This window comes from Catharus ustulatus, chromosome 2 (assembly GCF_009819885.2).
Source record: "Catharus ustulatus isolate bCatUst1 chromosome 2, bCatUst1.pri.v2, whole genome shotgun sequence".
In the NCBI taxonomy this organism is placed as follows: domain Eukaryota; kingdom Metazoa; phylum Chordata; class Aves; order Passeriformes; family Turdidae; genus Catharus; species Catharus ustulatus.
In genome coordinates, this window is record NC_046222.1 from 102,405,496 (window position 1) to 102,432,024 (window position 26,529).

Consider the following 26,529-nt stretch of genomic DNA (forward strand, 5'->3'; position numbering starts at 1 on the left):
AATGCCTTCTTTGGCATGAGAGACAAAGATCCATCATCTAAAGGTCTTGCTTGCAGCTGTATATAATTATTTTTAAATGGTGGGAAAGTTTTTTTTTAATGTTTTTTTAGCAGTATTCTTGTTGATTCTCAGAACAAGCAAATCAAATCTCCTTTCTGCCTTTAGACAGATGCTGCTCCTTGAAGTCCACCCTTCAAAATGATTATGCAGCTATCACCTTGACAAGGTGCTAACCACTTTTTTTCTTTTAATTTAATATAGTCTACTATAGGTATTGAAGATATCCATCCAGGAGTCCTGGTTCATTATTTCTCTGGCCCTGAATTTCAGTATTATCTTTCCTAAAGTCTTGCACCAAGCTGGGTTGTATATCTAGACATGGGAGCTAAACTGCAAATAATACAAACTGTTGAGTGTTGTTGCTGCATTCTGGCAATAATGATTACATATTTCATATTTCAAATAAAAAAGAAACTGAGCTGTTCAATTTTTTCATGACCATAAACAGTTACAGGGAAAAATTCTTCTGCTAAGGAATTAATTTAGTTCCCCATAAGATATTATTTTCACAGAAAAAACACTCTGTACCAAATTAGTTCCAATTTGTTTTTAAATAAGTCAATACAAGTTTTGATAACTCTCTATCTCCTTCTTTAAACTTATCTTCATAGCAGACTGTGGTAATATTTAAATTTCAAAAATCTCAGAGAAAGTTGCACTAATATTATACTAATATTTTAAAGTACTGAAAATCCATATTCCAAAAGACAATGAAGCTGACAAGAGAATAACTTGTCAGTGTAATTGCTATGATTGCTCTGTCCCAGCTTCAATTTTCACTGGTGAAATTCTAATATATCCATTTTCTTTGTCAAGCTCATCTATTGAAACTTCTGTTTTCTTAATTAATAAACTCAGATTGCTTAATTACTGCACTATCCTAAAAACTTTGTTTTTCCGATACATATGCTTTCATGAATTCTGATCTCAAATTAATATGATCTTGAATATACCAGATCTGAATTTCTTGTGCCCTTATGTAGCTCATTACCTCACTGCTTATAAATTTCCGTTTTGATGGCTTCTAACAAAAACAGATTAGTTCTGCCATTGTTTGAACTTTATATTGTAGCCTCACACCATGTCACTCAGTGAGTTGCATTTCACAGATACTTTACAAAAAATATTAAATAATAACTATTTCAGTAGTCTTTAAAGTATTTACTTTTGTTTCATTTGGTCAAATAAAGTGTATTTCTTTTAACTTTCTTCCTTTAAACAGAACTGTATTAAAAACAGAAATGCTAAGTCTCTATTCATTGCCTAACTTTTCAAGTGATTCAGCATCATTATTTAAACTCTTAACATAATTGTTTTGGGTTTTTTCCATCCTTTTTGATATTTCATATAATGAAAGTGAAAAGGGCATACTCTTATTTTAAATCTATGGAAAGAAAAATATATTTGGTTTTAAATAAAGATCGCAGTTTTTAGATTGGTTGAAGCTGAAAGGGACCTCTGGACTTCATATGGTCCAACCTCTCTGCTCGAGGAGAGATACCTGCAGCCTGTTTTGATGACACTGTTTAAGTAAGAATAGACTGCACCTCATTATTCACAGCTAGTTTTCAAGGATTTGCATCTCATCTTTATGAATCAAATTCATGACATGTCTACCAGTAATAGCAGTCACAATGGTATGATACAGCATGGGAAATATCACCAACATACCTTTAAAGCCAAGTAAAATGTCTCAAATGATAGAAGCAACACAAATTTTCAGTGTAATTAATTCCATTGACTGTAAACTACATTAGAATTAAATGCGTGATTTAGTTCCAGAGCTTTGTTTCTACCATGGAGAGACAAACCACAATTTGAACAGATATTTGGTTGCAGGTTATTGATTTCTTAGACATACACACACACAAAAGAAAAAAAAAAACAAAAAACGAAAAACAAAAGGCAGCTTTTTAACATTTTAATTAGGCACCAAATTTTGTGAGTTACTTCCTGAAGTCATATGGAAACATAAAAATTCAGGCTGTTTTTTCTAACATTCTGTGAATGGTTGTGTAAGTTTAAAATCCGTGTTCATGCTGTGACGCAGAAAGGCAAATCTCCCTTGCTATTAATACAGCTGCAACCAGGTGAAAAAGAGAATAGTACTACTTCATACATCTTTATAAGAAATAAAGCCTATAATGATTTTACTTAACCTGAGTAATTTCACCTACACTCAGTTATTCTGAAGGGGTTTTTTAAGTTGTGGATAACAATATTACCATACTTGTGTTGTGTTCCCATTTTCTTGCTTTTTTCTTAGAAAAGAAAAACTGAATGCAAAGCAGTATATATGAAATGTATGGAGGGTGTTGATAATAAACCTGATAGAAAGAGTGGGTTAGACACTTTCAGTTTCCATACTTAAGATCCAATAGAAAACACTATGTGTGTGTGTATCTGGGTCTAAATTGGCATGCAATTAAAGTTAAATATATTTTATATTCATATATACAAACAAACATATTTACTTTTGGAGTCAAATAGTGATTTTCAATTTGAAGTAATTTCTACAAGCAGTTCGGTTTCCTGCTGGCAAAATCATTTTATTTTTTTTCTTTCAAAAAAGAAAGAAATATGCCATCATCTTCCCTAGTCACTCAACAGCTGTATCAATTTGTTTTCAGGGCAGTGATTAGCATAATTGTGGTGGATTACTTGCATTTAGCACAGAATGGAAATAATTCAGTATTTTAGTAGATACAACATAGAATGTATGGGATATCCAGGCCCTCTGGAGTGGTGCTGAAAGTTTTTTTTCCTAAAGCTGTACTAAAAGCCTATTTTTAAAAACCCAAATCTGTCTGAAAGAACCGAAAACCTTAATTCTTCTGATGTGCTGTTTGATAAACAATGCCACACAACCATGAAATCAGCTGAAAATAGCTACGTTGAGGCCCTTACTCAGAAGGGTTTCAGTGTCATATAATTTCTTAAAAACAAACAAAAAAAACCCCAAAAAAACCCTGACAAACAAAAAACCAAAAAGAAAAACCCAAACCAGAATGCAATTCCATCAGTACTGGTTTTCTGCTTTATCTCCAAATTCCAGTTCTGATGCTTAGGTGCATTCAGTGCTACCTTTAGTACTATATGAGTGTTAAAATCAATCCATTATATATATACACTCAGTCATTTATCTTAATTCTCTTGCATGTTTTTTTAAACATGCATAGACAATCACTGTATGACATTATACAGAAATGTAATAAAATTATAAAATGGTTTTGGTTGCAAGGGGCTTTTAAGACTATCTAGTTCCAACCTCCCTGCCATGACCAAGGACGCCACACACTAGATCAGGTCGCTCAAAAACACCCAACCTAGCCTTGAGGACTTCTGGGGTGGGGCATCCACAACTTCTCTGGACAACCTATTCCACCCTCACAATGAAGTTCTTCCTCATAGCCCCTCTAAACCTATGCTCTTTTAGTTTAAAGCCATTCCCCCTTTGCTCCCAGTCACAACAGGCCCTGATAAAAAGTTTCCACATTTCTTATCTCTTCTTTATTATATATTGACGAGCCGCAGTAAGGTCTCATAAGAGCCTTCTCCAGGCTGAACAACTCCAACTGTTTCAGTCTATCTTCACAGGCAAGGTGCTCCAGTCCTCTGATCATCTTTGTGGTCATCCTTTGCACCCACTCTAACATGTCCAGGTCTTTCTTGTGTTGAGAACTTCAGAGCTGGATGCAGCATTTCAAGGTGGAGTTTCACCAGAGCAGAATAAAGAGGCAGAATCACTTCCATCAACATTTTGGTCACTTCTTTTGATGCAGCCCAGGACACAGTCGGATTTCTGGGCTGCAGTCACACATTGCTCACTCATAAACGATTTCTCATCTACCAGTACCTATATTGCCATGACACAGGTGCAGGACCTTATACTTTTTTCACTGAATTTCATTAAGTTTTCCTGGACCATCCCCTCCAGCCTGTTGAGGTACCCCTAGACGGCATTTCTTCCCTCAAGTGAATCAGTTGCGCCACTCATCCACAGACTTGTTGAGGGTGCATTTTATCCCATCATCTATGTTACTGATGAAGACACTAAATAGCACTGTCCCAGTATGGGCCTTTGAGAGACATCATTCATTACTGGTTTATACCAGTGACCAATGTAACCTTTGGTTTCAAAACCTAGATTACAACCTGTGTAAAAAGCATTTTATGGTATTATTGCCCCCTCTTATAGAAGCTGGAGTTGTTCAAAACAGTGGGATTATTTTTTATTTTACATTTACTTATTGCTCATGATGCTATGATTCAGTGAGCTCCCATTATCCATGAAGTCTGTATAATGTTGAAATTATGCTTTTTTAACCATTCTCTGTTATTGTTGTATAATACTTTGTGTAAATGTTATGTTCAAATTCATTTTCTATTAAATCAATTATATTTCCAGAAGCATTACTTAGATAAGAACAGTGTATGACTCTTAAAGATTTAAGACAATCATCACTCATATTTTTATAAAATTGTTTAACTATCTTCCCAAAGCTTTTAATAAAGCTATTGAATTTAGGTAGAAGTTTTAAAATTACTCAATTACATTGCCAACTGAAAGTAAATTTAATGACCTGGCAAGTTTTGGTGTTTGCTATTTCTTTGAGTAATACTTGAAAAATACTTCATATTTCCATTTCTCACTCAGGCTCTTAAGAAATTCACATATTGGCGCAGATAATTAGAGTTTACCTACTTTTAGATACCTTAGGTCAGTCATACTAGATCAACTGAGAAACACTACACTGGATTTATGATTTCAGAATACTCTCCCTGGAAAAAATTAATAGATGCATAGAGAGCTGTCGAACATCCTACAACAAAATCTAGACAAAGTCTCATTAACGTCTGGTTAAATTTCCAAACAGTAGGTGTAAAATTCAATTTAAATTACGGAAATTTCCTGAAGAAGAGATATAGCTTCCAGTTTGGAAACCTACTGAAATGTTGAGCATCAGCCTCAATTAATTGACATGACCAGACCATCAGTCTGGGTTTAGGTGGTAACTTCATTAATTGTTTCTGCTTATCACTTATGTTTCAGTATGGAAAACACACCTTCTATCTTTATAAGAGCGAAGAATTTTAAACTGAGTTCTGTCCTTCCTTTCTTGTGTTTCAAAACTAAGAGAATTGGTAGGTAGAATGCACACCATAATGTGAGCAGAGCCTATGTATCAGAGTACAGGTCTTAGGAGCCTACATGGATGGATTTCCATGCTAAAATTGTGCAGATATTTCACCAGGACAGAAAAAATGTGGGGAGCATTTTTGTTCCACCTAAGAGTATAAAATCAGTGAGAGCCTAAAGAGAAAACTGGAGGAGTTGAAGACACTGCTTAACCAGAGGTGGGATTGCTCAGCTAAGAGTACTTTCATGTACAGCCATAAGCCCTGACAAGAGGAAGGCCAAGATTCTTATCTGAATCCCAAGAGCTGAAAAGTAAGCTGAGGAGAGCTGACAGCTCTAAGACTGAGAATTGCATTGTGCCCTGATTTTCCTCAGAGAATAAAGAGTTGATCTGTTTCCTTCCTCAAACTCCCAAGACTAAAACTGGAACAATTTATTCCTGCCTTCTAATATAAAGGCTTTATTTTTCCTTCACATTTGTTACCATAAATGATACAAGGCAGAAGGTTTGATCAGAGTCTGAGAACATGATCAAGAATCTGACAGTACGCGGCTACATCAAAGGAACGACACAGCACTTCACAGACTACCACAGGGCTCCATCTGCACATTCAGCTGTCAGGCTGGGATTCTAGAATGAAATCCCACCATTTAAACTCACACTTCTGATGCAAGATTAAAATCTGAGGACAAAGCATGGACAATTTGTTTGCTTCAATTTTTTATACGATATTGTGTATTGCCAGGAAACACATATCACATACTCCAAACATAAATTTATGTACTCTGTTCTTGAAAAAGATCATGGGTTTATCATGTTGAAGAATTTTATTTGGAATTACGGATGAGAAAGATAACAAGTACAGTAGTTTCACGAATACAAGCCGCACGGATTATAAGCCGCACCCCCGGTGCCTCGACAATGTTGCTGTCTTTGTCAATAGATAAGCCCGAATATTAGCCGCACTTTCGTTCGTCGCGAGAATCCGTGCGCAGCTTTCACAAATTGGCCAATTAGTAACAGGATCGCGGCATAGCGGGCTTTACTGGCTCGGGGCGGGGCCAGGAAGGCTCGGCCCACTCATGGTTGCCGACGGGGCCGGGTGGCCCAGCTCAGCGCCACGGCTCGGCGGGGCTGGCCGGGTGGTGCTGCCGCCGCCGCCGCCGGGCTCGCTGGCCCCCCTCTCCCGTCAGCACCGCCCCGCTGCCGCGTTCGCTCGCCCGGCTGGCAGGGCTGCCGCCGCCGGGCTCGCCGCCCGCCCCGCTGCCGCTTTCGCTCGCCCCGCTGCCGCGTTCGCTCGCCCGGCTGGCAGGGCTGCCGCCGCCGGGCTCGCCGCCCGCCCCGCTGCCGCTTTCGCTCGCCCCGCTGCCGCTTTCGCTCGCCCTGCGCCGCGCCTCGCGAGCGGCGGCGCTTTCGCGAGCGGCGGTGGCTCGCGGCGGCGCTTTCGCGAGCGGCGGCGGCTCGCGGCGGCGGCTCGCGGCGGCGGCTCACGGCGGCGGCTCGTGGCGGCGCTTTCGCGAGCGGCGGCTCGCGGCGGCGCTTTCGCGAGCGGCGCTTTCGCGAGCGCCGCTTTCGCTCGCCCCGCCGGTGGGCTGCCGCCGCCGCCGCCGGGCTCGCCGGCCGCCCCCTCCCGTCTGCACCGCCGCCGCGTTTCCTCGCCCTGGCCGGCACTGCAGGCCCCCGCACCGCTGGGCTCCCCCACGCTGCTGGCCCCGATTCTGCTGGGCTTCCCCCGCTGCCAGGCAGCCCCACCCGCCGGCCTTCCTGCTTCTGCCATGCTCCCCTGCACTGCTAGCCCCAGTTCTCCCGGGCTCCCCCGCCATGTTGGCTCAGGCTCTGCCGCCCTCCCTGCCCCGCCCTGCTGGCTCAGGCTCTGCCGCCCGCCCCCACACTGCTGGCCCCGCCTCTGCCAGGCTTTCCCACCTCTGCCGGGGCCGGCCGGTCTCCAGCTTGGCTTGGGGCTGCCGCGGGCTCTCACTTCCGTGTTGGCAGCTTTTAGAATTTTGTTAATAGATTAGCCGCCCCGGAATATTAGCCGCACTTCCGGGTTTCCACCAAAATTTTGGTCAAATTGGTGCGGCTTGTATTCGTGAAATTACTGTAAGCAGTTAAAGTGTTTAATATGTAGGGGTTTCTTTCTGTATTTCTCTTAAACGTAAGAGTAAAATATAGTCAAAGTCATAGTTACAATCTGTCCAAGTTACCATCCCTAATTAACTTTTTGAAATTTTTTTGTTCTTTTGTTCATCTAAATGGATCCCTACTGTCTGCTGAAAATACAAATTCAGGGTTAGTTTGGCTTGGATTATGCATAATCCTGAAGGCCTTCAGATCCATTTCTATTTGTCTCCTGAAAACATTCTCAATACAAACCATTTCTAGACAAAATAAGAAATTAACAAATATTTCTGTTGTATATTTTGTCAATTAGGGTTGTCAATTGAACACAAATATTTGTGGTTACTTCAGGAAATTAGCAAGCAGAGAAGCAGAGATAAATTTTATACTGATTTATAACTTCATTTCCGAATATCTTTTTTTTTTTTTTAATGTGTACTCCAATTATCACCTCATATAAACAAGGAATTTTTCAAAAGACACAGCTGGTTTCTGATGTTCACTAACTTGCAGTGTGAGTTAAAAGCCAGATATCAATAGGTTCCATCTCACTTGTCTGTTCTAATGTTGTTTGCTTCCTTTCCTTGTCCTCCTCTCTGACTTTCCTGTTGAGTGTTATGAAGAACAAATAAAATGTTGAGAAAACAGAGAAAACTAAAATCCCTTCATGCCTCAGTTTCCCCTTCAAAATCCTCTCCCCAGATTTTGTGGTCTATCTCAGTGTATTGTGATAGATCTAGAGATGAGAACTTCCCTTCTTGAAACATGGCTGTGGCTTATTCTAGTGCCAGACAAGGTAAATGTACCACAAATTGTTAGTTCCAAAGAAATTAAATTATTATTTCAGCTTCGACTTCAGCTTTATATGACCCTTGTATTCTTTATATCAGTTGCTTGCCTTGTTCCTGAAAAAAATGTCATGAATTCTCTCGAGTAATTGAATTCTATGTACAGCATTCATGTATATTGTACTATTCACTATGTAACTCCTAAGAGTTCAGCTATTATCACAACAGGCGTGGATGCTAAACTATTAAACAGGCTCCTGTTCATAAAGTATTTTTTATTCAATTACATGTAAATTGTTACAAATTGTAATAAACATGATTCAGTGATGCAAAAATCACAGGAATTTTCAAAGCTGTTATTTTCTTTGTCTGAATTTTACACTTCACATAATGGCACCCTCGATTCTCATAACTAACCTGTCACACTTTGAATTATTGCTTATTCACAAGTTCATTATCACATCAGATATATTATTACTCCTTCTTGAATTTAGGTCCCAGTGTCAATGCAAAATGGAAACGTCAGTGTACTACAGCTAGCACAATGATTACAGGAAAAGTCACATCTGCTTCGAAGTTCATGGACAGTATAAAGTGAAAAGGAAGAATGTGCACCAGAGAAACTTTTCTGGTCGCTTGTACATCTCATTCCCTTCTCATTAATCAATGTGTCAGGCACAGTATGAAAGAATGGTAATTAGATTAAGGTGTTTTATAAATAGAATATATTCTCTGATTTCTAAATTAAACCCTTGTCACATATTTCATACTGATATAAGAACGTTTGTATATCTGTGTGCATATATATACACATACATACAACTCTATGCGTTATCTGTGTCTACGCTATACATTAAAATATATTCTCTCACATTTTGCTAACAACTGATAGGAAAAAAGAGATCTTTACGGCAACAATAGGAAACAGCAACCAATCCTCTGTTTTATTACAGCCCCATAAGAACTCTGGAACCCAACCTTGTCTTGCAAACCGAAGACAATCAGCTCTGTCTGGTACAGTATGGCCTGGAACCCCCAAACCTTACTGAGTAGCAGTGTCACAATAGCCAAGTTTAATCTCTTTTATGTCTCTTTTAATGTCTTTTAACTACACATCAATTAGTAACATTCAATACTAATAGAGCTGAAAAATAATAAAAATTCATGCTTATCATGAGTAAGCACATAAAAAGCACTAATGCTTAGAATGCACTGTATTCCATGTTTCATTGGATGAACACATGGTAAACATTTAAACTGGATGTATATATTGCAAAGATATTTCAAACACATTTAAGAACACCAGCAACAGAGACCTGCTTTCTTCCTTTTACATATTTTTGCAAAAAAAGAAAGTGTTATGAACACACTTTTAGTACTTACCACTATGTTGTATTTTTGAAAACACTTCAGCATTCCCCCACAGGAGGCAGCATGATGTCATTTTGTTCCAGTAGAATTTTTTCCTGTTAGGAAGAATACACATTGCTCTTCAGTAAATGAAGAAAAGAAATGCACACATATGAGTCACAAATAGTAAAAAGAGAGGTTACTTAGTAAATCACCTGTAATGCTGTTTATCAAGATTACAAAAAGAGAAATTGCAATATTAATAACCACATGATAAATACATTAAGGATAGTGTATTGATTTCTGTCATAAAAAATATTAGGAATATTTTTTCTTTGCAGATTGATCACTGCTACAAAGACAGAATTGTCTTTAAACCTGAATACCACATAAGTTTACATTTTATGTATAAAAAAGGCAAGTTAATACTTTGAAATCCAAGAAACAGAAGAAATCAGGACAAAATATTTTGGTTTAAATATTTCTCTAAACACGTATTATGCATAGCCAAATATAAAAATTCAATAGACAAATATATTAAAATACATTAAATTTAATTTAAATATAAATAATCAATTTTTAGAGCTATTTTAATATTTTTTTCTTTTCTATGCAAAATTGAAATTTTTAGTTAATACTTCAAATGACATTTCAATGGATAGAATATTTCTGAATAATTTATCCATTTTAGATTTATTATTTATATTGATTCAATTCTGGTGTTTACCAACAGTCTGTTATGTCAAGAGTATCTTGAGGCACTATGATTTAAAACTCAAACCTTAATAGTGTTAAGAAAGGTATTTCAGGTAATTTTAATAGTTTTCAAGACTTCAATAACTTAAATACTTCTCTTCCCTCCAATGCCAGAAGATTTTACGGCATTTACTTATCCCCTGCACACATTATTCAGGGGAAACATGCACTCTATTTTCTCTGTATCACTCTTAAAGGCACTTCTCATCATTTACTCTTATTTTCATTAAGTTGATCAGCACACAGATTGTAGATTCTGAAATTTTAATCACAGTGAATATTTCCTCATGAATGGTCTAACTCTACAGCCAAACCACTCCCCGTAAGTGCAATTCTTTGTAACAGCTGTAAACACATAGCCTCAATTCTGTGTAAACACAGTGAATATCTTTGTAAATTGGAAATAAGTACCAATGGATAGCTGTATGAACACATGTCTGAAAAGAAGAAATTCAGAAATATGAAGAAAAGCAGTATTCTGTGGGAAGATAAGTTCAAAGAATAGAGCAGGAGGGAATCTTTCCCAATGAATTACAGCTGTACTGATTACTGAGGAGTGGAAACAGCCTTGCCTGCCCAATGAGCATGGGTGTTATAATAGAATGGGTTAGCTAGCTACAAGGTGCAGTTACAGTTGGAGCTTGAGAACCAGCATTTGTGTTAGTTTGGGATGGAGTCTGCTGACTGTGCTGTGAGGGGGTAAGGGACATGAGGTTGTGTAAGCAATAGATAAGGTAAAAACATGTGTAAGGAACAGTCAGGGTTAGGTGGCTGGGTTAAGGGCAGCTTGGTGTCAGCCATTCATGCAGAAGGAAGAAGGAACTTGCAGAGAGGAGAAAATGAGTCGGTGCTGTGTGGAGCTGCCTGTGAGCAAAGAAGTCAGAGTTGCTTGAGAGAAGTCCACTAAAAAAAAGGCATGGAAAGTTTTTAATAAAGGTCTGATGATGATGCCAGTCCAGTCTGTCTTGACATAATTACTACAGTATTCCTTATGAATAAGGAATGTGTGAAACACCCTAGAAAACTGTCAAAGTGTCCATCTGGACACTTGCTGCGGGGAAGGCTGGCAACACTGCAGCACTTTATACACATCCATTGAGGAATCAGATGTTGAAGTTTAGGATAATCTTAATTCCAAGTTATAGTAATGTCTTGAATCTATCCATATAACAATGACACTTTTACTGGAGATTACACTGCTCATGTAGACTGACAGTCATTCCAATTGTTCAACAGTAGTATGTGATTAAACTTAGGATATAAGAAATAAGGAAGGATTTAAGGAATGGCTGTCAATGGCACAGAAAATCCACTAAGGCTAACACAGTTTCCCTTCTCAGTTATTTTAAACCTGCATTTCTTTATTTCAGCATCCTTTATAGTTTAATTACTGCTACAAGAAGAAAAGAGAACTCAACTTTACTGGTAAACACAGGGATTGTATTTACTGTCACTCCATGGTACCAAAATAGACCCCAGCTTTAAAGCATAAAAGTGAATTAAGGAAATATTTTTGAACTCGATTTTCTAAGTTTAGCTCTGTGCCCATGTGTTTATCCTTTTCACCTTCATATTATTTTACAGTCTTTGGCAGACTGAATTTGATTGTAGATGACTAAATTATAACTTTAGGTATCTTAGTAAACCACAGTGTCCATTTACAGATCATTTTAGAATTTATCTCTGCAAAAGTCAATTGCTTTCAAAAAAAGCAACAGCTAATACTGCACTTCCTTTCCATCAGCATAGGCACACATTAAAAGACTAACACTTCAATTCTAAGGCAAAATACAGGCATTGTCTACACACTTTTTTTCTTTTTTAAAGAGCTATTTTGTCTTCATATCTGTGATAACTGATTTCCTCATAATTACAAAATTTTATTCCAAATATTATGGGAACATGGAAGTCCCTCTAAGCATATTTTTGTGAAATCTATACCATTCCACAGATGCTTTTGTAAATTAAATCTGATTGGGCTATAATGGCCCTGGTTTTAATGTTACCCAGTTTAAGCTTGCTTATTTGAGTAATTTCTCAAAATTACAATGGTCTCTGATTTTAGAGGTGATGCAACAAGAACCTAGTAATACTGACATTCTGTCATTATATACAGTTATCTTAGTCTACTTGAGAAACAAAATGTCTTATAAAAAAATCTGTTAAGTTTTGAACATAATGACCCACTCTTTCCAGCTATCCCCAAAACCCCTGACAGCTCCTGGAAATACCTAAATGCAAGCTAGAAACATTTATTTATTTTTTGATTCTCTAATTTATTCATCACAATTACTGGACTATTGTAATCAACTTCTATTTGAGCAGATAGGTTCATGAAGTCTCTCTAAGAAAATGTACCTCATTGAATTCAATCTTAGAACCCTTAAATACATATTTAAACATGTAACTTTTACAGTGTTTATGCATTTTCCCTTTCAATTCAGTTTCATACTAAGTTCTTTCTTTTGAACATTTTTACTCTAAGCTCTCCCCACTGTCAAATTGAAAAAAATAATCTATAGTGATATATTTCACAGTAATTACATTTTTGAATTTTTTTAACTATAAAAAGAAAATCAGTGATTAAACAATGGGTGATAGAATTTGCTGAGTTGGAAGGGATGCATCAGGACCATCAAGTCCAACTTCTGGACACCCCAAGAGTCACACTATGTGCCTGAGAATATGAGTAAATGCACACAGGCAGTTCTGTGATATTCCCTCAGCATCATCTTAGTGGGGAGAAAAAAGGCATCCTGAATCGTAGAAGACTTATTAATCTTCATGAGTCACAGTGTGGGCTTCAAGTTAGAAAACGAACAACCCACTCTTCACATATACCAGCTGAGGTAATGTTGATTTTGAGATATCTAAGGAATGAGTGGTGGTATCTTAATTTCTTTACTTGAACCAAATATAATTAAATATCAAGTAATGCAAAGGCAGTGAAATATAACTTTTCCTTTGCTGAATAAGCAGTAACTCTCTGCCTAAAGGGAGGGAATTTATCCAGAAAAAAAATCTTCCCATTTTGCAGACCCTTTTGAAACTTTAATGAAAAGCAGCACACCAGAAGACAGGAAGCCTCTCATCCACGCAGTCCCTCTCAATGTACATATTCTGAGTTACAGTCCTTGTCTTCAAGCAGATCAGAACGAGATGTGAAACCTGACATACATTCCTCATGATTCTCTGCTATTTCTGTTCTAATAATTGAACCTCTGAACGTTTCTGTACCTCTAGTCTTGATTTCTGCCTGTCCCATAAGGATACTCTTGTGGTAGCAATACTCAGAGAAAGCAGGAAAAATAGACTGGTACTCCTCTGAAGCCAGAGGTGAGGGACTGCATCCTCAGCCACAAATAACTAAAATATCTCACTAATCAGGTGGGTGGCTTCAGAGAGAAACTGCAAGAAAAAGAAAGATTAGGTTTGTATGAATCTTGGCAAGGTCTAAAGGCAGGAAAAAGTCTAGCAGAGACCAAAGATGAACAGAGGAAGCAGGCAGAACAGCCTAACACAAACAATAAACACACTGCTCTTTAAAGAAAATGGGCTGCTACCAAAGATACAATGGCAGCAGCAAAGGAGCAGTAACACAGAAATGGAAAGGCTGAGAACATCTCCACAGGATGCAGAAGGAAAGAAACGAAGCTGTGTGTAAGGCATGATGGCAGCTAGGAACAAGTGATGTGAATTTGCAGTGCTTATTTTTTTCCATAATGTACTAACATTTCTTGAGAAATCATCTTGCCTTCAAAATTATTGGTATATTAATTTTTGTTAATACAACTGGCAAAACACGGATTAATTTCTCATGTGGGCTACATCAGAAAGATCCTGAACCACCTATCAAAAAAAAAGATATCGTGTGATATAGCAGTTAAAAAATGTTAAAAATTCTTCCTCATCAGGAGAATAAATTAGGATAAATATTTGGATAGAATATAATACACTTTTCATTTAAAAAAAGTATGAAAATATTGGTGCTATGAGGTTCCAAAAAAACCTAATAATTAATACTATAGGTCAAAACCTGAAAAGTTGCAAGAAAAAAATAAACCATGCTTAGGAGAAAATAAAACCCAAACCAAACCTAAAAAAAAACTTCAAAAAAAACCAAAACCAAAACAAACCCAAAGTACAGTAAGCTGGAAACAAAGATGCTAGACTCACTTTGAATCAAAACAAAGCTTCTGAAGAATTTGCAAACTGCTATGAGAAGTCAGAAAGAATTAAACTCATGTAGCCTAGGTCCAAAACAACAGCACAGACCAGAGAAATGCTGAAGATGCAAGAGAGAGTAATTTGCCATGTTAAGAAATTCTGAATGGCAAATGGAAGGATAAATCCCCTTAGGGAAACTCCAGGCCAGAAAGTAACAGTGCCAAAAAAAGCATGTAGAACAAGACGCAGAAAAACCGGAGGACATAAGAAATGTTAAGTCTAAGGTCAAACAGAAGGGGAGAATGCCAGCCCTGTGTCAAAAGAAAAGGTTGAATCTCAAGCCATGGATAAGAGAAAGGCCAAGCCTGAGATTAAGGAGGAGGAGGAAAAGGAGGACGAGATACAGCTAAAGGAGAAAGACAGCAGAAATCAGAGGGGGAAAGATCAATCTGAATAACAAAAAAAAAAAGACTAAGGACAAAACTGAAGTCAAAGAAACAAAATCCAAAGAGAGCTTCAAGACCATGCTGAGACATTAAAGATCAGATGGAACAGCAAGAGTTCCACATAATAGCCTTCAAACTTGTCAAGGTACAGCATTCAGACATTTCACATAGGGAATAAGATGAACAGGAGACAGAATAATCCACCCAGTGGAGTTCAGATCATCTTTTTGTCCTCACTTCAAGTATCTAGTTAAGTCTCCTTGGGCCTTTTAATATTATTTCTGTTTCTGGAACTAACACAAAGAAATGTACAAAAAGGCACTTAAATGGCTGTTACAGCAAGGCTCTTGCTATGCTCGAGGTAATGTTAATTATCTCTGTCACTTTGCAGTTATTACTAGTAAAGCAATTACCTTTGATGAAATTATATGTGCCTCTCTATATGAGCAAACTCTGATAAATATACCTTTCTCCCTTATGATTTTTTTTAAGACCCTAGTGATTCAGGAAAAAAAATTCTCCTAAAATTTTCACAGCCAGAAAGACTGGAATAACTAAAAATTCCTTCAATAAAAACTCATACGAGACAACTCTCTCATAAGTGGAAACGTGTTTATTTTTTCACAGATGTTGTGCCAGATACTATCATTGCTGGTTAACCCACTGAGCTAGTTTTCACACATCCCATAAAAATGCGGTGTAAAGTAACAGAAATTGCAATCCCAGGTATCAAGGTGAAATAAGTGAATCAAAATTTGTCTGCACTTAGGGTATTGCCTATCTAGCTGGATAAATTTCCATTTCTATACTCACCTTTCCAATGGACAGAACATGCACCAGGGAGGCTATTCCAGTTCAGTGTGGATGTAACTGGAAGTTGCCAAGGATACAAAGCACGAGAGCCCAACTGACAGCAAGAGAGGTTCTGAGACTTTCTTCTCTTGAAAACTGAGCTCTTACTAATTTTCACTTCTATAGTGTTTACCAGGTCTCCTGAAAGAACATAAAATGTCAGCAAAACATTTCACAGAGCATGACCCCTCTATACTGCCTGCTCAGAATGAACATTTTCAGTGTGAACATTTCAGCCTTTCAATGCAGCATGTCCCTGAGGACACCACAAATCACAGTCCTGCCCGGATAGACCATGGCCCCTCTGAGCCAGGCATGGCTCCCCACAGCCCTACCCAGTCATGGTCCCGCTAAGCCGGGCACAGCTCCCCACAGCCCTGCATGGCCATGGCCCCGCTAAGCTGGGCACAGCTCCCCACGGCCCTGCCCAGCCATGCTGGGCACAGCTCCCCACAGCCCTGCCCAGCCATGCTGGGCACAGCTTCCCACAGCCCTGCCCAGCCATGCTGGGCACAGCTCCCCACGGCCCTGCCCAGCCATGCTGGGCACAGCTCCCCACGGCCCTGCCGAGCCCTGCTGGGCACAGCTCCCCACGGCCCTGCCCAGCCATGCTGGGCACAGCTCCCCACAGCCCTGCCCAGCCATGCTGGGCACAGCTCTCCACAGTCCTGCCCTTCCATGCTGGGCACAGCTCCCCACGGCCCTGCCCAGCCATGCTGGGCACAGCTCCCCACAGCCCTGCCCAGCCATGCTGGGCACAGCTTCCCACAGCCCTGCCCAGCCATGCTGGGCACAGCTCCCCACGGCCCTGCCCGGACTTGGCTGCAGTAAGCCAGCAGATAGTTGGCCGATGGCCCAGCCTGGCCTCCACTCGCCAGAGAGGTTCCTGATGCCCGCAGCTGAAGCTGCCCCGGTGCCCTTGGCTGTCCTGCTCCTGACCTGGATGACAGCCTTGCCCTGCTGCTCTCCATGCGGAGCCTCCTATATTTCTGCACCCTGTGATGCCACGACACAGCGTGAACAAAATGTTCACATGGCAAAAAAAAACCCAACTGTGACAGGACCCAGGATGACAGACAAATGAGGCATGTACCTTCTTTCAGCAGTCATCATTCCATCCATAATATAATCACCAAAATCTGCATCTTCTAAGCCCATAATACATTTTTCCCCAGTCACCAGCATGTGGATTTAAGCAAACATATGAAGATAAACCCACACCAAACACTGCAGCAGAATAAACTCACATAATCTCTCAAGAAAGGAAACTATTACCACTGATTTTTTAATAACATTCCTCTATTTTCTGTTTCTCCACCCAGACTACCACCTTTTAAATATATATAAGCACTAAATTCCTAAACTCCGAGTACTCAAAGTTACAGACTCCACTGAGACCCAAGTCTCTATTCCTCTTCTCTAGAGAAGTTTTCATTTTTCTATTATAATCTATCTTCACTCTTTTTTACATGATTGAGCCACCTTCTCAGCACTTATGCCTGCCATAGAGGTACTGGTTCTCAAACTATCTAATTGGTAGATAAATCTGTTTTTAGAGATAGAAAGGGGATCTATCTATATTTCCTTAGGAGATAATGTTCAGAACATTTGCTGCTAGCAAGCTGTCAGTGTAAAGTTCGCTACTTTGGTTTCAGCCCCTTAGGAAATGGTCTTCTGCATCAAGAAGTTCAACATTTTATCTAAGTATTTTTAATTAAAATGAGTGATGGTAACTTTATAAACTTTGCTAAACTTTGAGATTACCTAACTGAAATTTTAACACAAGAACATGTCTTACAATTTAGCAATCACCATGAAAGTAAGAATGGCTATCTTCATAGTAGAAAGCATTATATAAAGAAAGAACAATGAGGTTACGATTTCAATCATTCTGCATTTTGCATTTAATCATCGGGTAAAAATAAATGTCCAAACCAAAATGCTTGTATAGAAGTGTCAACACTGGATTACAGACTCAGATCATTTAGACATTCATGCTTTTGTTTACCTTAATATTATATCTTCTTCCCTGCCACTGTCCCTTCTCCTTCCAGAAGGAATTTGTTTATTCTAAGCAGCATTTACCTTTGTAGAGATTATCATCAGAAGCTAAGGGCAGACACAGCCACGTTCTACACTGACCTATGGACTAAAACCCACACGATTTAAGTTGCAAGAAATGTGTTTTTCCAGCCTCTTTACTAGTCTCAAAATGTTTGGTGAAAAAAAATTTACAATATTTTCACAAGAAGGAACTTGTGATGAAGCTGGGGAGCAGAGAGAAACAAACCCAAAGTACAACAGCAGTCTGATTATTTTTAAAAGCAATCAGTGTGATTAGAAGTATTCAAATATTGATTAAATAGATTTTTCTATAAATCTCATCTTTTCTCAGTTCAAAATTTCAGGTGTTGAATGGTCAGTAAAAGGACCAAAAGCAATGGGCAGAAACAAACACAGGAATTTTCCTTTGAATATCAGGAAATGCTTTTCAGTTGTGAGGGTGATCAAACAGTGGCACAGGTTACTCTGAGAGGTTGTAGGATCCCCTTCCTTGGAAATATTCAAACATTGCCTGTACACAGTCCTGGACAATCAGCTGTAGGTGTCTCTGTTTGAGCATAGAATTTGAGAAAACAATCTCCACAGATCCCTTCAAACCTCATTTAGTTATTCAGTTCTGTAAATACATTTATGTTTTTCAAGAAAGATGGAATATGCCATCAACATGACTGACTCAAGCTAGACTCCAGTTGCAAAGGTTATAGCAGATGTTCAGTGTTTGGTTATATCTAAGTCATGCCAGTGAATCACTTCATCAATTACTCAGATAATTATTTCTCCTTATGGAGCAGCGTCATTTAATATTAGCAACTAAAGAACAGCTTGAACTATAATCTCTGGCATCTCAGGTGAATATCTTTTGTGAAAACTAAGCAAAAGTCTGTTTCAAGTCAAGTAGAACAAGGATTGCTACAGTCCTACATCCCCAGGTGTTGTTCTACCCTCAAGAGAAAAGGGAAGAAATTTTAAGTCTTTCCTATTTGGTTTAAATCATCATACAGGATCACCTGCCTTCCAACAGAAAGTCACAGAGTCAGAACGGAAACAACTCCATCTTCTTCCAGCACCACAAAAAACTTAGTAATATGAAATGGGATATAGGTACTCTTACACTTCTTTTAGTCTCCCTGACAAGAAGAGAAAAAACACTTAAGTCTCTATCTGGCAACCATAACCTTGTGAGCAAACATAAACACATCTGAGAACCACAAGACTTTTGCATGATGTTTATGAGAGCCCCTCTGAGCTTGCAGCTTAATTGCTCTATCATCTTGATTCCCACAGTTTTCTACATCACAAGGCTCCCTAGTAAAAACACAATTCTCTTTCTTTTTGTGTATGTGGGGTTCCCTTTCCCTTTCCCTTTCCCAGTCCCTTTCCCTTTCCCTTTCCCTTTCCCTTTCCCTTTCCCTTTCCCTACTCTAAATAGGACTAAACATAAATAGCGGCATGAAAATATCTACCGAGCTGTTCCAGATTATGGCTCAGTCTGGGTCTTTAGCTGAGTGTGCCCCAATTTTTTCAAATCCTGCCCCAGCTTCACAGTCTAAATACAGGTAGAATTTATGAACTCTGTTAGCAAAAAGCAATAAGAGAAAATTGCAGAGAACTTACTTTTAAGGTTCCAATTCTTCTTCCCTCAAATTCAGTGAGGAGAAAAGTCTTCCACTGGAAACCTTTCTGCCTCTAATTAAATTCCATTCTGGCTTATCCAGGCTGCACTTAAAATTATTAGTTTTCCCTTCTCAGGGAAAATCAAAGTATATAAAAAAACAAGTATTTTAAAATGTGTTTTCTTTTTTAGGGATAAAATGTGACAGAATAGCAATGATGGTACCCACTACCAGCATGACTATTGTGTTGGGAGTGCATGAGAAGACTACAAGAGAAGGGATCCTGTCATGTGGAACCTCAGGTACAACCCAATTCCTCATCTCTAGAGCAAAAGAGGCAGTGTCATGGATTGAAATGGATTTTTCTGTACAGAAAACTGAACTCTCTACAACTAGGGTGTGGCACCTGCAGTACAACCTCCCTCTTCACTACCAGATTACTGACAGCTGAAAGTCCTGTAGCTGAAGCAGCAGTAGGTCATACTGAGTCTTGAAATTTTGACCTGAGGTGTTCTGCAGAAGATATGGTAAATGTATTTGGCATTGTAATAGTTTTGTTTTTTTTTTTCTTTTCCTATAACTTCAAATAGTCTGTGAAGACCACAGAAAAAATAAACAGAAAACCAAAGTCAAAACATACATAAAAGGTGACAATGTGGCCCTAAATCCTTTTGATTAAGTTGAAGGCATTCAAAAGACATTTGTCTTTTGACAAATGAAACAAACACACTTTGCTTAATGCTTCTATTAAGAACTGAGTCCAATGCAAGTTAAATTCATTAATTACAACTTAATGACTCAATATAGTTTTATTGTGCTGAATGAACCATGTACCAAATGTTAGATAAAGGTTAAGAGTTATGAGAGGTCATTGGAATACCCACAAGAGAAGCATTAACGCATGACAATGGATTATCTCAATCCTCAGCTAATCAAGCACTCCATGTACTAACTGAATCTACTGTATTTAGAATCGTCTAAAATTAGCAATGGAAAGTGCAAAATAATTACTGGAACAAGCAAATAACAAACACAATAATAAGTGGAACCCTCACATTTCCTCAGTACAAGAAATCAATATGTTGGTAAATTTATTTAAACTCCATTACATGAACTGAGTAAGTTGCCTAAAATGTTTTCAGTGTCTTGGATTATTTGCTGAAGATTCTAAAGCTTCCCAAAAGTCAAATAAATCCTCTCTTGTCTCCCATCAGAAGAAGAAATGAAAAGATTTCTCTCACTGTAGGGCTATATATAGAGTCATTGTTCTGTATTTAGAACATTCCGTTTTCAGCTAGATCTTACTTGCTCTAGGCTGTCAGTCATCTTTAGATCTCCTGCCTGCAATAGCAATAGGTTATATCATATGCTGTTGATTACACATCATAACAAACCCAAATTTATGATTGTCATGAGTACAGTTATCTCTTTCCATTTATCTGGTTGAGAAGTCAATTGCTTTTCTCTACCCTGCTGTTACTTGGAAGAATAAAGATATTCATGAGTGAATGATCTATAAATATGTTAGCCTTTTACTATTTCAGTGTTAAAAATTGAAGAAAGGCTACAGTTTCTTTGACCAGAAGCTAAGAGATTGATCCAGAGCCCTCTGAAGTCAACAAAAACTGCAGAAGTCAGTCCACATATCCAAGTCTCTACTTGCCGTCTCACACTTGATTGCAGTCTATTGGACACGTAATTTTGGGAGGAAATTCTGGCAATAGCTGGTAGCTGCTACTGGAAAATTATACAATACATTATACAATTACACAGTTATACAACAAGAGTGTGGTTGTGACAGCAATAACTATCACAAGGTCTCAAGTAGAGCATTAAAGATAAAACATATTTTAGAAGTCTCTCGTACAAACACAAAACTGCTGTCACTTCACAAACCAGAAAACAAATTTTACCTCAAAAAGCTCTAGGAAGATCATAAACCCTGAGAGGCATAGTGAAACAAAGCTGACTCTGACCAAACTGGTATGTCACATACTGCATTGTAGTGATATGCAAGGACCACAGTTCAGGTCCCAGAGGACTTTCTGCCTGAGCAAAGCATTAGTCTCTGGAGGGCTGAACAGCACTGTCGTATCACTGTGAGGATGTGGACCGATCATCCACACATCCAACTTGGAGTTGTTGCACAGTGCTTTAAAATATTTATAGAAATACTCCTCTGAGTACACACAGACTCCTGAAACACACGTGTACAGAAGTTGTGCGTTGGAAGGATAATGACAAAGTGTAAGCTCACACCAGACACCTAATAAAATTCTTGTTTTTCTCAGGTACTGTATGCTCTAAATGTTGTGTGTGTTATTTTTCAAAAAGATATACCCTAACCAAGCACAGGTAAATATGCTAACAAGTATGCAAGTAACTGCATGCAAGTAACAATTCAAAGTTTCTCCAAATAAGCTAAATCTTCCAATGATATATTATTTGTACTACAAACATTTAAAAGAATTGCAGTTTGCAGTTCTTTCTCATTTTTTTCTTTTATCTATTCACATGTCTAAGATGAAATTGAGACTCACAGACGGCTAAGTGACAAAAACCTGATGTGTTGTAGTTGTTATCTGGTTTTAGTTAATAATTAAAATATTATATTTCCTCAGTAAACAACAAGATATCAGAGAAAATGTTTGTTGTTTTTAAATGCAGCTCTTAACACTTACAGGCGTTCTTAAGTAGAGGTTTTCACTTTGCATGATTTAATTTTTTTAAAATAATATTCTCAGGAGTTGAAAATGAACTTAAAACATCAAGAAAAAATATCTTTATAGGAAACACAGCTCATAAACTTTTGAAATTAGATTCTTGCCATGTAAGCACTTCCAACCTTGAACTGAGATTATCACCATCACTTTCATAGTGGTGCACAAAAAAATGCTAGTATTTCACTCAAGAATCACCTGTAATGTATGCCCTCAAAAAACCCCTTCCCCTATATGGCATTCAAGTGAAAGTTTTTCACTGTAAAAGAACTGTTATAGATGATATTTTTTAATTTCTTAAAAGAATGTGACTTTACATTTGTTTAATTTTTTTAAAATCACTCATTAAAAAAAAGGTCTACATTAAGGCCATCAAGATTATCAAGAGGACACAAGCAGTCTTTTGTTAGACAATAAAAAGCATTGAAATGAATTGAATACATGTACATATACATGCACAAATCTTATTTTTATTAGAACCTGAAAATTTTTCATTTGAAAAATGTTTTTTTTAACATGAGTTACAATTAAAAAAAAAATCCATATATGTCTAGTACTTTAGCCTTTTTCATGTGAGAAATATTAACAGCTTCTGCTGAATGGAGAGACTTGTGCTGCAACAACCACTATATTAGCTGTTCCCTTCACTGGTACCCTTCAGTAAAAAATTGAAACAGAATTATTTGTTGTTAGAGTTATATAATGTGTCAGCTATTGTTATAAATGATAAAGCTAGTCTTCTGTTTCCAAATTTTCATACTGCAATTCATAATTCCAAAAAGAGTCGGGGGTTTAAAATATTCTGTATTAGCTAGAAAGGAAAGCTGCTGGTTTTATCACTGCTTTTGGAAGTTTAAATTTTATATCATGTGTTAAATACATTTAAGTAGGCAACACATATAGAGATTTTCCTTCTGAAACACATATGAAATTTCCAGTGATTATATTGTGAACTTAGTCCTCTAAATATGTCTTCCACACTGCATTTCACCACTCTCAAAAAAATCAGCCACATCTCCACTGTTTTCCGCTTAGAAAATAATGAGCTGATAGTCTGAGTCCTTAAACTCAGCCACAGTAAAACATACCGATAATAATTATTTCAAATAGATGCTATACCCCTTGTATTTTTCTCACGCCATTTACATTCAGAATTATTGAAAATCCTGTAAAACTCCTCCACACATTTCTTCAAAAGGATGTCTCACACAGAATATACTTGGAGGTAATCAGCATATAAAAGACTCTATTTCTTTCATACATAACAATTTGCATACATCAAAACTGAGGAGTTGATACTTTTTACATACTACTAACACCACTGAATGACAATGCTGGATAGAAGAATGAAATTTCTTGACACCAATAACCCACAAAAAACCTGACAAACGTGTGAGCATGCAGAAGTTCAGAAAGGAATAGTCTAATGATTCAGGCCTCTGACAGGTACAGTAATAACGTAAAATTAAGGCTAGATCCTAGACTATCAATAGCATTCAAATATATCAGACATGCAACAATCCCACAGCTTCATAAGGAGAATGTATTTGAGAATGACACAATATTCAAACGTCAAGAACTCTAAGTCATGGAAAGAGGAGTCCTTTATCTTAAAACAAGACCTGTAACTTTATATAAACAGAAATAACAATAAAGCAATAAATTTTAAGGGACATTTGCTTCACCAATAATATGCGTGTCTCAGACAGGCCTTAGAGCAGGAAACCCAACAGCTTACAGTCTCTGGAACAATGCAAACTGATCAAGATACAGTGTCACCTGACTAAATTCATTTATTCATTAATCCCAATTCTTAATCTCATTCTGAAGCAAACCTTAAAAAACATCAATTTTGATAGTCCTACTAGACACTTAATCTGGTCAGAATCTGAAAGTATCTAGATAGAAGGATGAGTAGCAAATAAGTTTAGCTACACTTTTTCATAGTGAAAACCAAAACCCACAGCATTTCCAAGAGATTCAGAACTATGATACTCAGTGACATCTGAGATAAACTAGCAGTATATACTAGGAGGGAGTAAAAAGCACTACAGATAGAGTCCTCACTGATCTGATAGAGACATCTTTGAGAGAAAGATGCTCATCTAGAGTAAGAAAATCACTGAAATCCAGAGGTGGTTGGTGCCTCACCAAAATTGCCTTCATTGAACTAGCTGTAGAAAAAAAAGCGGGAAAATTTTGTCATAAAGCTCAACACATGTGAGCATGAATTGATTACCTAGAATACGGGGACTAAAACTGAAATCCATTCCTCTCTGATTCTCCTAGTTTGTGCAATATATTCAGTAGACATTTGACAAAAACATTTAAACATGGCCTTACTGAACATATACAGTTCACAGTGGAAACAGAGTAGCAACCCTGTAAAGATCTTTCATCAGCCACCAATGAGTTAGGCATATGGTAAAAGAAGAAGTTTTGTTGATTTTTTCTTTGGGGGTGGCAGGGGGATGAGGGATGTGGTGGCTGTGGGTTTTTCCCTGTTTCTTATATCAGAACAGAACAGTCACAATTTTTCAGCTTCTTCAGTTTGTATCAGCCAAACCTGATGAATAAGTCTGACATCCAGCCACTGAACAACCGAGCTCGTTGTCCAAACTAGTTACCTGGACTACTGAGGAACTTCTGAGGAACTTTTCTTGGGAAAAACTGAAGCTTAGCTAAAAGATGTGATGAGAAAAAATTTGCCAGTGTTGGGAATAGTTTGAAAGACTGAATCAGTTGGTAACCAGATCAAGAAATTCTGAGGGTATTGCTGTTTGCCACCACAAAAGCCAAGATCATCAAGGATAACATTGTACTCCCTGTTGTGGTACCTCAGCTTCTAATGAATTTAGCCACCTGATTATGCAGCATCATTCCTCAAAGTGCAGCCTTCTGAATGTGGCATTTCTGGGAACAGCACCAAAGTATGACAGCAATCACTGTATGTGTTGTTAATGCCTGTGGCTAGATTTTGTATTTTGGAATACCTTAAGGCATTGGGTAATTTGGATATCAGGCAATTCTTGTGATGATTTACAAAGTCATAGTACATCTAAATGTACCATGGCAATTACTGTTTGATAAATGATGTAGTCTTAGGAAGAGAGGACATCCTTCCTTCCAAAAGATCCATTATGAAATAATAGAAGTTATAAAGGGATGCAAAGTCACCTAGTACTTACAAACAGCATACAAAAAAGTTCTGGTTCCATTTTGATGAATATAGTAAAACACAAGCAAATTGTAGGGTTTTGTTTTAAAAGATCACTATATAGTTTAAAAACAAAGGTACTTTCTGATACACTATGTCTTTACCTAGAGCAAGTTAAAGACAAACAAAAATACCCTTAGATTCTCTACACTCATCCTTTTTGACAAACAGAAAGTATCCAGGCAAAAGCTCTTAAGTTATTTTTACATTATCCTAATTTTTATATTTCTAATGTTAAGTTTAAGTGATCCAATACAATTTTTTCATTCATGAATGTTGTTAAATCATGTTTTGCCTTGAGTAAATTAGTGTCCCAACCTCAGTAATGTCAAGGGGCTGCAATTCACAGCCCTGTAAGCTATTATCTAAGCCACTGAAGCAGTGTTTTCCAGAGCCCTCCAAACCGTCATTTTTCTTTTTCTCTTAATGTTCTCACACTCTAGGTCTCGTGTTGTTATTATCACAGTCTTGCAACTGCAAATCCCAATAGTGTTGTATGGTAGCTACTAGTGGGAAAAACCATCACTAGAGTGAGAATTGTCCCTCTTTTGTCCACCTTCCTGCTTCAGCTTTCCTTATATTTTGTTTTGTAGACTTTACAGTACAGAGCCTCTTATGTAGTACATAGGTATGCAAGACTTGAACCTAAAAATTACCATATTTCCATCGACATCAACACCCTTTGTGTAAATCTAGAATGAAAATTCTCTCCTATGTTTCTAGGTTGAAACCGTACATGGAATTGTAGTGATTGAAGTATAGGACCCAGCATTTCATCTTACTGAACCTCACAGACTTGGCCTTGGCCCATTGATCCATGCTGTCCAGATCCCTCTGCAGAGCCTTCCTACCCTCCAGCAGATCAAAACCGCACACAACCTGTTGTCCTCTGCAAACTTCTGAGAATCACCCATAAAGATATGAAATAGGACTGGACCCAATACTGTGCCCTCGGGAATACCACTTGTGGACAGATGACAGCTCAGTGTAACTCCACTCTCTGGACCCAGCCATCCAGCCAGAGTACACCTGTCCAAGACATGGGCTGCCAGTTACTCCAGGAGAATGCTGGGGGAGACAGCCTTTCCCCCATCCACTAGGCAGATAACCTGGTCATCAAAGGAGATCACATTGGTCAAGCAGGACCTACATTTCCTAAACCCATACTGGCTGTGCCTGATCCCCTGGTTGTTCTGTACATGCCATGTCATGGCAGTCCATGAACATAGTACTTTCA

The 26,529-nt window shown here is 38.1% G+C and overlaps 1 protein-coding gene across 2 annotated transcripts in view; it reads right to left on the reverse strand.

Moving 5' to 3' along the window:
* The window catches only part of NLGN4X (neuroligin 4 X-linked), a 164,845-nt gene that overhangs the window by 126,282 nt on the left and 12,034 nt on the right, over nt 1-26,529 (reverse strand). For both annotated transcript variants that reach the window (XM_033086732.1, XM_033086727.1), the window contains exon 2: nt 9,491-9,573. The gene's annotated coding sequence lies outside the window, so the exon portion shown is untranslated. The remainder of the gene's footprint in view (nt 1-9,490; nt 9,574-26,529) is intronic.